This window comes from Cibotium barometz, chromosome 52 (assembly GCF_041138505.1).
Source record: "Cibotium barometz isolate CiBa-2024 chromosome 52, ASM4113850v1, whole genome shotgun sequence".
In the NCBI taxonomy this organism is placed as follows: domain Eukaryota; kingdom Viridiplantae; phylum Streptophyta; class Polypodiopsida; order Cyatheales; family Cibotiaceae; genus Cibotium; species Cibotium barometz.
In genome coordinates, this window is record NC_141097.1 from 19,437,322 (window position 1) to 19,449,983 (window position 12,662).

A 12,662-nucleotide genomic window follows, 5' to 3' on the forward strand; every position below is an offset into this window, starting at 1 on the left:
TTTATGATTAACAAAATAATGGTTAATTCTTTTTTATTATTTATAAGTAGTTAAAAACTACTTTAATTGATTCTAAATGGGAAAGAGATAGTCCTATCAATTTGGGAAAAGAGGAATAATGGAAATAGCTTAATCTACTAGAATAATCATAATTAAGTTTATGATTATGGTTAAAATTATGATTTAAATTTATAGTTTAGATTTAAGTTTAAGAATAGATCTTCTGTCATATTTGCATTACAATGTTTTATTCTTTTAAGAAAAAATTTAAAAATTATCAGTAATAGCAGCAAAGCTATGGAAAATTTTTTAAAAAATAATACAAATCTTATTTTTATGCATAATGCTAAAAGAGTACTTCCTACCATATTCTAGGCTTGGACATCCTATGAAAAAAGAATGATTTTTATCATATTCATGTGTAAATTTTAGAATTTATGCATAAATATTTAATTAAAAGAAAAGAGAAATTTTTGATAAATTTATTTTATGAATAAGAAATTTTTAAATGATAAAAGAGAAATTCCCATGACATTTGGAATTCAATCATTTAAATACAAAAAGAGGAATTTTTGGTATATTTAAAATAATAGATATTTTTATTTAATTTAAAAAAGAGAAATTTAAGGTAATTTTATTTTATGCATAAGAAATTTTTAAATGATAAAAGAGGAATTTTGATGACATTTGGAATTCAATAATTTAAATGCAAAAAGAGGAATTTTAAGCATATTCAAAAAAATGGATACTTGTATTTAATTAAAAGAAGAATTTTTATGGTATTTTTAGTAGAGAAAGTTTTTAATTAAATTTTGGTGACAAAAGAGGAATTTTCACCATAAATCCACCTAGAAAATTAGGGTTGATAATTAAATTGGTAGAAAGAATATTCTTAGATCTTTTATGTGGATAAATCACCTAATTGATATTTACCCAAAATTAGATTAATGGAAGAAGAGTATTTTTATAAAAATCCAATATTCTCATATAGAACCATTTCTTAATCTATTATGGTTAGGAAGGAATGAAATTCATAAAGTTGAAATTTTCCTTACGATTAGAAGTTCAGTAGATTTTTATATGGAGATCAAAGTCAGAAGTAAACCGAATAACTTTGGTTAGAGACCACGACTACGAGAGGGGTGGCCAGTAAACTACTTGCCCATCTCTCGAATTTAAATCAAGAAAAAAGCTCGTGTTGACCAACTCCAATTCTTGACATAAAGAATAGACTACCTTTGAATTAGCATAGTTTTTTCTTAACCGAAATCACCAAGAATCTAGTTGGAAATTCAGTCAAATGACGGGTAGATTACCCTGATGAGAGATCATTGATTCTCATTAAGAAAATCTAGATTAAGGAAAAAGGGTTTTGTGGAACCAATCTCGAACCAAGAATTCTACTTACATAGAACCTCTATTTTCTTTTAAAGGATTATTTTACACCAGAATGCTAGAGAAAGCATTTAGTATGTGATTAACTAAGGAGAGACTCGTTCCAACAGCTGGCGGGGAGTCGTTGAGGGATGTCGCTCGTGTCTAAACCTGTCGAGGTCTTGACCAGTCTCGGTATCGTTAAAATGGTGCACTTCTGGTACGTTGGGCGAGGACTGACGAAGCGATCCCTAAGTGAAGTGCTAGGACACCTAAGGGCTCGCGGTTGCTAGGACACCCATGCGTACATCGAGGAAGATACGAATGAACTGAAAAGAATGACTTTTGTGAACTGAATTTTGATATTGGATCTCGTTGGTTGACCAGCTGGTCTTCATCGCAGAGTCCGAATGATATAATTTGTAAAACAATGGACTCAATATTTTGGAGGATTATGATCAGTAATACTATGATTTCATTGAAAGATTATTTTAAAGATAGCCGAATCTGTTAAAATGGCAATTTCATATTGGGTGTGTAATACTATGATTTCATTGAAAGATTATTTTAAAGATAGCCGAATCTGTTAAAATGGCAATTTCATATTGGGTGTGTAAGTGGTATGACTACCTTGAATTTTGCTTTAAACATCGGCTACGGGGCCTGGGAATGCTTTTCCTTGGTACCCGGGCAAAACATAACCAAATTTTTATAAAGGAATCCCACCAATATAGTGGTTGGGCGGTTGGCTAACCCATGGGCCGGTTAGGCTGGATTGAGGAATTCCTGTGATACAAATAGTTACGATTAAGTTACGTTAGTTAGATTAAGTCCTAGAAGACCCTTGTTCTGTGGGAGGGAATCAACGGGCCGTGCCTTGTTAAAGGAGAAAAAAAGCGGTGATTCTATGGACCAAGTACAAGTCTCTTCTTTGATCTGACCATGTGACTTTCGGATTCAGTCAGATCAGTTTGGATAGTTAAGACTTTGACTCGCTAGATCAATTCTCTCGTTAGATGATTTCCCTGGTGGAATCACCCGTGCCTTCCGGGCGAGGGAAGTTTTTCCAAGTTTGGTTTCGGAGGAACCGCCGAGCTAGTCTCTTGTTCGAACATCCCGGGCAAGCCCCCACGTGTGGATCCCTGCTCCCCGCGTGAGAGGCTGATGTTGCTTCTGCCACCAGCGCCCTCAGAGGGGGCATCGCAGAGGGGGCGACCGTCGCATAGAACTGAGAGAGTGAGAGTGAAGATTTTCTCAGTAGAGTGGTGTCCTGTGTTGACAAGAAAAAGGATCTTGGGGAGACACATCACTTACTATTCAAACGGATTAAAATATAAACTTCAACTATTACCCATAAGCAAGATAGGATAAAAGTATAAATAAAATGAACACGAGAGAGTAATGGGTGCAATCTATCCCCCCTCAAGAAGTTTTGGCCTTCTTCCACCTCTTGAGTATTTATGATTTATTAATAAAAATAGCCCATAAGCCAAAAATAGATGCAAGCTTATGTAGCATGGGCTTGCCCTTTACAAAAATGGGGATTGCTTTTAACACAAGCTTAAGTAAAGTGTTCCTATCTAACCACTAAAGGAGAATTACAAAAAGAACCCCAAGGGTTAATTCACCTAAAAAATAAATAACTCCATCCCCAAGTATGACAAAAGTGGGTGGCTCAATAGGTCCACGCCCGAGTACATCAAAATGGGGCGACCAACAATAATACAAAATCTCGTAGTAGATACTATGGAAAAAATACCAAAGTGAGAACCATCCCGATAATAGCTCATGCCATATCGCCGCTATCACGTCGTCCCAACCATTTGAGCTTACGTGCACAAAGCCCGTCAATCTCACCAACCTACACAAGGTTGTCCATTCAAACACATTACAAATTAGCAACACATGCTAAAAGTACACGGCAACACATAAGTATTAAATCTAACACCTAGTTCTAGCTACCCCAATTTCATATGTCCTTCACATGGAATATTTGGAATCACCCAACTGCCATGCTAACCATAGTGGTAATTAGGCATCCCCAATTGACCATAGAAGGATGGACAAAAAAACTGTAACATGTGTGTCCCCGTGACCATTTTGAGAGTTGGTGTTAGTACTCGGAAACTCTGGGGTGATTGCACATATCCCACCGATTGCTTGACTGGTCTATCACCACAGACTGTTGTCTTGCCATTCCTTTCGATGATCTTTATGGCATATGGTTAATGGTTTGTGTGAGTTTTCAAGAGTGCCATCGGAGGATCTAGTGAAGAGAAAGGGTAGACCATGGTGGGGCGGTTGTCAGAGAGGTCAACGGCTTAGCAAATACATCGTCTCCGTCTCTTCAGTCGTCTTCTCTTTAACATTACATGCTCGCTTAACATCATACCATGCCCCTACTTGCTCACTTTCACAAGGACTTTATTTCAACTCACTGCTCTGTGCTCACTGCTCTTGGCTCGCTAAATAGACGCACCCCTGACAGGAAAAAGAGAATTACCCTAAGAAATTGCCTTGTGGGTAGCTTGATTGATCCAGCAAAAGCCAATCCCCACTTCAAGAATAGTGATAGTGGTAGTATAGGTGAGATGGGCAATCTATTAGAATCTCTAGGTTGACCCATCTGTCGCTGCGTTGACAGACATCACGGCTCTTTGCTTCACTGTTAGCATTCCTCATGACAGTTGTCCACCACCCATAGGCCTGCTTGCAGAATTTTTCGGGCGATTATTTCTTCACTCACGTGTTCCGGTGATACCACGGTGTGCAATTTTTTAACCAAAATTCTAAAGAAAAATATAAATACTAACAAAAATGATTGGGACGAGAAACTAGATGCTGCCCTATGGCATCCATACATCCTACAAAGTCTCAACTGGGCAACACCATTCAAGCTGGTTTATGGGTTAGAGAAGCAATTATGCCTATGGAATTTGTGGTACCTAGTCTAAGAGTGGCCATTCAAGAGAAGCTACCAATGGAAGAATCCTGAGAGCATAGAATAAAGGAACTCCTAGCCTTAGAGGAAGGAAGGCAAATCAGCTCTCTAAAGGCGAAGATAGTGTACTAGAGAAGAAAGGCTTAGACTGATAAGCACCTCAAGTATAGGATTTTTGAGAAAGGAGATCTTGTATTGGTATACAATTCCAAGTTGGGACCTCACCCCAATAAATTCAAAATGTGGTGGATAGGACCATTTATAGTGAAAGACCCGGTCAGCCCCAGAATGCCTTTATCTTAGAAAACTTGGATGGTACACCTTTTCCAAAAATAGTAAATGGCTTCAAGATGAGCGAATACAAGGGCCAACCAGTGGTAATGACACCGGAAGAAGAATAAGCGGAAGACCAGGAGCCGGTCCAGAGCATATGATGTGGCATGATCTTATTAGTGGAGGTGGATGCAAAAAATTCAAAAAACCACAAAGCCGTGGAAGGGTGGCTAGTCTACAAGGGTGACTAGACTGCAAAAGCTCAGCTCTTCACAACCAATCAAAGCTAGGACAATAAAAAAGCATGTAACCAAGTGTGCACCAACCCGATCCACGTTCAACAAATCAAAAGGCCACGGTGTTGGCATAAGCAATTGCATGGAGGACAAGTGTCACAACATCATTAAAACCCCACTCACAAACGGTAAGGCAAGAAGAAAGTAAAAATGCTTTAATACCATTAAGCTAAGGCAGCCATGATATGAATCAAGGGTCACATCACATTGAAAATTGGGAAGCCAAAGACAACACTCCAAAAAAGGAAGAGAAAAAGAGAAAGCATCGCAAAAAAGAACACAAGGAATCTAAACACGCACGCTCACATTCTGCCCTCTTTCTCACAACTCTCTCACCCATCTACAACACTTTCTCAGAAGACAATGCCATGCCAAAGATAAAAAAGTCTCAAAGACTAGATAAAAGGCATGAGAAAAGCCTCTACATGCCTATGGTAATCCCCGATATGAGGAAGAAGGAACATCGGGAGTGGGCAAAGAAGTATTGGTTTGAAAAACTATTGGAACACTAGTGGGAGGAGCTACATGACCCTGAGGATGGGGGGGCAACTAATAAATGAGTTTTTGGAGACCAACATAGTACATGTAGAGGGGAAGGAGCCTATAAAAGTTTTAGAGCTTGGAGTGCATCATGCACTGGGATTGCCAATGGATGGTGCAATGGACACAAATTTTAGGTCGAGGGTGGAAGAAGAAATTCCTAAGACCGGAAACATGCATCGGGTGAAGGAGGTGACAAATGAAACTTGGTAGAAACAGTTCATATTTTTCTTTCCAAATGTCATGTTTATGGGTGAGACAGAGGATATGTCCAATAAAAACTACAAACTACTCAAAGTAGCAGAAGCAGGATAAAAGATAAATTAGGCCACCATTTACAAAGAAAATATGGCAAAGAGGGCAACCACGTGGGCTAAGGAGAAACAACCCACAGTAGTACATGCACACCTACAAGCAATTGGTCAGGCTGCCAGGTTATTGGATCCCTAGAAAGGAGACGCCTATGTTAGATACCAACATAAGGAAGATGGAGGATCCTCCAAAGCTTCCAAGATGACTTTCAATTCATTTGAGGATGACATAGATGAGATGAGAAAGAATGGTAGAATATTTCCCAGAAGGCTAGCAAAAAGAGAAAAAATAGAGTAGATGAAGAGATGCTGCCTGACCTGAAAGAGGTCAAGAAATAGAAGGTAGAATGAGAAAGAAAAAGGGAGCTAGAGGAGAGACAGAAGCAGGAAACTACTACAAAAGCAAAAAGGAAGAAGAGCAAAAGAAAAATGAGGAAGAATAAAAGAGAAGGACGAAAGAAGAATGAGAAGAAAAAGGGAGCTAGAGGAGAGACAGAAGCAGGAAACTGCTGCAGAAGCAAAAATGAAGAAGAGCAAAAGAAAAATGAGGAAGAATAAAAGAGAAGTATGAAAGAAGAAGAGAAGAAGAAGAAAGAAGGAGAACAACAGAAAAAGAAAGAAGAAGCTCAAAAGGGGAAGCTACCCACGAGAACAGAAGTGGTCATGCCAGCAAAACTATAGCCTTGGGTGGAAACTCTAGCACAAAAGGTGAAGGAAGGCCCAAGGCACAAATTCAAGCTACACGGAGAGCTAGAAGCAGAACTTCTAAGCTAGCAACTGCATATAAACAAAGGACTGATGTCTGTAGCCTAGAACATCCTCTCATATAGGCTCTCACTTCCATGGAGGAGTATGAGAAGAAGGCCTGAAGCACAATCAATAACATGTGTGCCCTGAATCATAAATAGCATGTAATGCTAGTGAACACCACAACTAAAGCCAAAGATTTGAAGAGCAAATCATAGATGATGGCACAAAAAATGAGGAGATGCAGAGAAAGATTGCCATGGCAGAGAGGGCCTTAGCACAACAAAAGGAGATGAGCGAGGGGAAGATCAGAGCCCTCATTAGTGAAAAGCACCTACTTCAAGCTTAGGTAGAAGGGCTCCCTGTAGAATTAGCAGAAGCAAGAAAGATAGCAAAGATCTGGTGGGAAAACACCATGCAAGGGCTGAAGGATGAAGTCCTGGACAACACAATGACGTTGGCAGTCGCCTAGTCAGAAGAAGCCCAAGCCTTGAAAAACCAAGAAAAGGAAGAAGTTCTGTGTTTACCGCTAGATGCCAAGGCAATACTGATAAAAACAACAAAGACCAGACTCAGCAAGGTTTGGGATCAAGCACTACAAGTGATGATAGAAATTCATGAACAGATGTCTTGCAAATAGCAACAAGTCCCTAGAGGAAGATGATGATGTAGACAGGGAACCGGAGCAACAACAGCATCTGCCACAACAACAACTGCAACAATAACAACAACAACAACAACAGCCAGTAGGCTAGGAGTCCCCAAAAACAAGTGCTTCAGGAAAGGAAAAACAAGTAGAAAATGAAGACCAAAATCTGCCAAAAGCACTGAAGGCCGCGATTTGGACAGAAGAACATTGGGAAAGGGAGGCGAAGAAGTTAGCTGAAAGAAATAAGGCACTGTAGTAGGAGTTGCAGGATGCCACACCCTCCAAGGAATATGCAGACATATTGAAAGAAGCTCTCCAAGATAGAGACAAGGCCAAAGAGCAGGCATAGGAGTATAAATAAAAGCTGGAAAGGAGCACAAAATTTGAGATAGACACCACCAATGAGCTGAACTCACTGGAGTTAGAAATGCAGCACTACATGTAGAATGAGAATCCGCTCATAGATGAAGAGCCCGGAGATTGGGAAAGTTACAAAGATGCCCTCCAAATGCAAATAAAGGAGGCAAAGCAAGTGGCAAAAATGGTATAGCTTACATAGAAGACAAGGCTACAATGGAAGTTAGAGCCAAGGGAAGCAAAGGAAGAAGTAGCCAGACTCCAAGCAGAGCTCACAAAGGTTAAGGCCGATGCAGAGCTAGCCACAAAAAGCATGAAAATACTGTAGCCTGGACTACCCAAAAAGGAGTGTGGAGAGCTATTGGTTGAGGTCCAGAGATTGCATGATACCAAACAAGCCCTATAGAAAGAAAATGAGCACATAAAGAACTAACTTGTCAATAGCTCAACAGCTCCATAGGCCAGCCTAGACAACCCATTCTTTGAAGCTAAGAACTAATAAAGAGCTACCACCATATTTTCAGAATGCAGACAGAATAAGATCCATGCTTACCAGGAAACCTCTTCCCATGGAACACCCATGTTCACAACCACTCATCACGTCATGAGCACCACCTCGATATCACATGTGTGGAGGTGGTGGAGAATCCACTAGAGAGCCGTTGCCAAGAATAAGAAGTCTCAGTGTAAAAGGGCAACTGGTCATTGTAGATAGAGATGAGAGGGGATGATACAGTGTTAGACAGGAATAGAGATAGATACTCTCATAGAAGGAATGTAGGAAGAAATGTAGAGTGTGAATTGAGAGAGTGAGAGTGAAGGCTTGCTCAGTAGAGTGGTGTCTTGTGTGCCCCCATGACCATTTTGAGAGTTGGTGTTAGTACCCAAAAACTCTCGTGGGGTAATTGCACGTCTCACATGGCAATGCTTGACTGGTTTGTCACCATAGACTACTATTCTACCATTATGTTGAGAGGGAAATCAACGAGAAACAAGTAGTATGCATCATAGCTCATATATATACAAATATGGAGTGCATGTGAATAATGTTATTCTTAGCATAGTTAACACTTATCATCATATGCACACGTTATAGAATTGATGGGCATGCATACATGGAGCATACATGGGTGTTCATCTTTCCAACATCCCTCAATACTTCTCATCCATAATTTTTGATGATGACTTCTTCATATATATATATATATATATATATATATGCATTCATGTAAAATACATATACATATATGTATTTTTTTAATGGGTGTTTTCTTCACGGCGGCCATGGGAGAGAAGTTTTGCAAATCGCCAAGAGGGAGGGTGATTGTAGGAGAGAGGACAGGGGGAGAGAGGACAGGGGGAGAGTGTATGTGGCAGCCCACTCTCCATGCACCAAAGTCACAAGATGGCCATTACCTACACATAGAAAGGGGGGGGCGTGGGGGCACAAGATTGACGACGCAAGGGGGCATTGCTGTGAATTTTGAGAAGGCGGGGGGATTGATGATGCTAAGAGCAGGATGGTGAGGAGATACCGATGACCATGTAGCTATCGCGAGGAAGTGGGGAGAGGTATGATCACCATGTGGAGTCCGTTGTGGAGTTGGTGATAGTAGGAGAGGGTAAGGATGGCAAGAGGAGGTGATAGATAGGAGAGGGTCTCAAAGTGGTGGCCCTCTCATGCTACGCATTGTGTCCCTTTGTTATCGTGAAGAGCAAGAAATGGTCATCATGTGGCTGTGGAGATGGGGTGTCATCGCCATGTGAGCCGAGTGGAAGTAGAAGATGATTAGGGGAAGGCGGTCAATGTACACGCAATTGAGAGGGGAGTATTGGGGATTTGAGGTGATGGAGAGGAGAGAAGGTCACGCCACCCTCACGTCTTGCATTAGCTACAATGAGGGTGGCCCTCCACATGACCAGTGAAGGAGGGGGGGCCATAGGGTGATAGGAGGTGATATGGCGAGGGCTAGTGGGCAAGAGGCCACCGGCCATGGAAAATTTCTTTTGGTTTATATATATATTTTTATATGAGCTTCCACCCCCAAGAATTCTCTGACATCTTTCCTGATGAGCCTACAAGGCTACCGCACCTCCTCGAGAAGTCGATCATGAAATTGAGGTGATCCCCTGGTGCTCAACCTGTCTTAAAAACACCCTATAAAATGTTTCTTTCTAAAGCCATTGATCTTAAGAAGCAAATTTCCCAACTCATTGAGAAAGGATTTGTACGCCCCAGCAACTCTCCTTGGGGAGCACCCGTTCTTTTCCAAAAGAAGAAGGACGACACTCTTCGTCTCTGCATAGATTATCGGGGGTTAAATCAAGTCAGTGTCAAGAATAAGTATCCTATCCCTCGCATTGAGACGAGCTGCTTGACAGGCTTCATGGGGCCAAAGTTTTCTCAAAAATAGACTTAAGGTCTGGTTACTACCAGATCAGAGTCAAGGAAGCAGATATACCCAAAACAACTTTCAATACCCATTTTTATGGCCACTATGAGTTTATTATAATGTCATTTGGGTTAACCAATGCTCCTGAAACCTTCAACTGCCTAATGCAAGATACATTCCCTCCCTACTTGGCTTGTGTAGCCAAGTGGGCGGCAATGTTAGCAAAGCCCGGAGTCGACCCAAGGTATCCCTCGTACCATTGGGAGAATGAGATTTCGCCAATGGAGGCGAGTATTGTGATGCTGTCTAGTTCTATGGGCCTAGGCTAGTGTGGTGAATAAGCCCTCTCTAGTGCGTAGACATTCCTGTGAGGGGCGGGAGGATCAAGCAATGGAGCCTGAGAGGGCAACATGCCGGCTTGAGTCCTCACCAGGCCAACGATGAGGTGTATGGTCCCGTAGGGATTGCCCAGTATAGAGGCTAGAAGGCCAAATTCTAGGTCATCGGCATAATAAAGTAAAGAGCCTAGATTTGACTATGAATAAAATTTTAAACATATTAACGTATGAGTGGGAGGATGGAATGCCTTGACAGAAACATCCTATGGGGGACAGGTGGACCTGATTAGTCAGGTAGCTTTCCAATAAATTAATTGAAGCTCTACATTAGATAAATAAGTCCCTAGGCAACCTTACTCTAGAGGACTAGGTCAGCAGTTGTGCCTTACATAGATGAGGAAAAAAGCATTGTTTCTAGAATTCAAGAATAGAGGTTTCCCGAGTTAAGGTTGATCACTCTATGAGTGGTTTGATTTTAGAAATCCTTTAGAAAGACAACTCTCCCCCTTTTGGGATAGAACTAGGTCTTACCTACTAATCGTATCCTTGTATCTTACATGGTCAAGGTGTTGACGAGTAGAAAATTATCCCAAGTTAGCCTTAGTAGACTATCTCAAAGGTTTCCCCTATTTAGGAAGGGGGGGATCTTACACAAGTACTCAAAGTTTTCTTTGATTTGATGCTTTAGTTCTGGTGATTGAGTTGTTTTGATTGAGTTTATGGAAATAGATCACCTGTGTGTGTCATCTGGTGTTTGGGGAGCTGTTGAGTCAGTGCTGACTCAATCTCATCACTTGAGAGGATAAAAAGTCAGCTATTAGCTGAGCATCGGTATCATCAGTTGTGAAGGTGTAAAAGTCTTGGATTGTCTTGTCTGGATTTGGGGGAAGAGATTTTGAGTCAGAGTTGATTGTAACAGGTCAAAATCAGCATACGAAAGAAGTTTACAGTTGATGGGTTAGTGGTCTGATGGTGATCTAGAGTTAGCTATGTGTCTGGAGTCAGTAGAGAGCCTATATTATGATATCTCATTGAGATTAGTGGAGCCTGAGGGTTGGGGAGAGTTGACGGACAAGTGAGAAAGTTTTTGATTCGATTGAGGCTGCCGATTCAACCGAGTCTGTTTTCGTGCTCAGTCAAGTTTCAGTCTGGTTCAGCTACAGAAGTGTCAGTAAAGCATCAGCAAAATGTTCAATGTGTCCCTAGGGTTGTGGATCTAAGGTTAGCTGATGATGGAGGATTGTAGGAGAGTCTAGAGGACTCATTTCAGATCAAGGTCAGTGTCAGCATTCTGAATAGGTTTACAGTTAGCACATACAGTCAGTTGTATGTTAGGCTGGAAGAGGATTTTGGTCAGCTAGAATTTAGCAGGGACATATAGGTGGAAGATTAGAGGTGTTGGTGCTGCTGACTTGAGAGGACTACTAAAGGAGTCAAGTGGATTGGATTAGAGAGAGTGTTGAGGTGTGTTTAGGTGTCCAAAGGTGTGAGAGCTAGAGGGCCGAGGATAGGTGCAAAGCACGTTGGTGCCCTTCTGAGATGGGACATATAGGTGGAAGATTAGAGGTGTTGGTGCTGCTGACTTGAGAGGACTACTAAAGGAGTCAAGTGGATTGGATTAGAGAGAGTGTTGAGGTGTGTTTAGGTGTCCAAAGGTGTGAGAGCTAGAGGGCCGAGGATAGGTGCAAAGCACGTTGGTGCCCTTGGAGATGGGATCTTGGTGTCCCCCTAGTTCTGATCCCTTTACATTTTTTTCTTGTGTGTCTATTGGTTATTTTATAGAGGCCATCACCCATCCACACATGCTTTGGTGCCCCCAACGAGGATCGGAAGGTTCTTGATTAGGGATTTGGTCAGCAATTTGGAATCTAGTTGACCAATGGTTGGATTAGGATTTGATGTGTCTAGAGGTCAAAAGGATGAGGATGTCACTCAATTTCTGTGAAATATTGAATTGGTGGCTTTGAGGAACAACAGGAACGATGATGCCTATAAGTTGAGGATGGCAAATTTGTTGCTAAAGGATGCAGCCAGGGAGTAGTTTGAGTATGAGACCACACATGTTGAGAGAGGAAGCTAGGATGGGTTGAGAGAAGTTCTAAGGAAAGGATATGGAAAGGTAGATACTCTAGAGGATTTGTGGAGAGAGCTGACCAAGTTGAACCAAGGAGAGAATGAGGAAGTGTCAGATTTTGTGGACAGGTTTGAAGCTCCATGGAGGAAGATGCTCAAAACCTTGGGAAAGAACCAAGTTCCTCCTGACTTTCTGAAGAAGGATAAGTTTGTTGAACTGCTGCATGGAAGGATCAGAGGGAAGGTCAAGGTGAAAGACCCACTCACTTTACGGAAGCCATGAAGATTGTTGTGTATCACGAGAGGAAGATGACACACAAAGTTGGATTGTGTTTACCATCCACTAGACCAAGTAGAGTGTCTATTCTTG